At 40.7% G+C, this 761-nt stretch overlaps 1 non-coding gene across 1 annotated transcript; it reads left to right on the plus strand.

The window, feature by feature from the left end:
• Window positions 1-433: 433 nt before the first annotated feature.
• On the plus strand, window positions 434-540 carry LOC118652219. The gene has a single exon (XR_004966486.1). It is a non-coding gene; the product is annotated as a U6 spliceosomal RNA (small nuclear RNA).
• Window positions 541-761: the final 221 nt, after the last annotated feature.

A 761-nucleotide genomic window follows, 5' to 3' on the forward strand; every position in this document is an offset into this window, starting at 1 on the left:
ACTGCTATGGATGTCATCTCATGATATGAACTATATTCATAAGGTCTCTGAGGTCTGTTTCCTAGGCTTCCTGCCCAGGGCTCATCTGCCACGCTCACTCCAATCCTCAATCACTCTGTCTTTTCTCTTATAGAACCTTACTTCTTCTACCTGTCAGGCAAGGCAGATGGTTTTTCTTAGTTTCTATAGTCACCATAGAATTTTAGCTCTAGGTCAAGGCATTGGTTTGGGGCTAAAATTACTTTTTTATCTCTACCCAAAGCGTGATTTGGTGGCCTCCAAGAATTTAACTTAATTCACTTAATAAACTTCCATTGACCATTGACTAAATGCTAGGCACCGTGCTAGGAGCTCAAGGTCTGTGAAAGTGGTGCTTCTCAAACTCTAACATGCACAGGAAACACCTGGGCATCTTGTTAAAAATGCAGACACTGTGCTCTCTTCAGCAGCACATATACTAAAATTGGAATGATACAGAGAAGATTAGCATGGCTCCCGCGCAAGGATGACATGCAAATTCATGAAGTGTTCCATATTAAAAAAAAAAAAAAATCAGAGACTAATACAGTGGGTCTGGGGTAGGACCCAAGAGTCTGCGTTTCTAAGAGGCTCTCAGATGAGAGCCATGCTGCTCCCAGGTGAAATCCACTTTGAATAGCAATAAAGGAGGATGAGAATATAAGCAACTAAGTTCAAGCAATGAAGATTTATAGATGCTATGATAAATATATGAAAAACTGAGAATGAAAGGGGTCCCCAAA

The sequence above is a fragment of the Myotis myotis genome, unplaced genomic scaffold (genome assembly GCF_014108235.1).
Source record: "Myotis myotis isolate mMyoMyo1 unplaced genomic scaffold, mMyoMyo1.p scaffold_m19_p_3, whole genome shotgun sequence".
NCBI lineage: Eukaryota > Metazoa > Chordata > Mammalia > Chiroptera > Vespertilionidae > Myotis > Myotis myotis.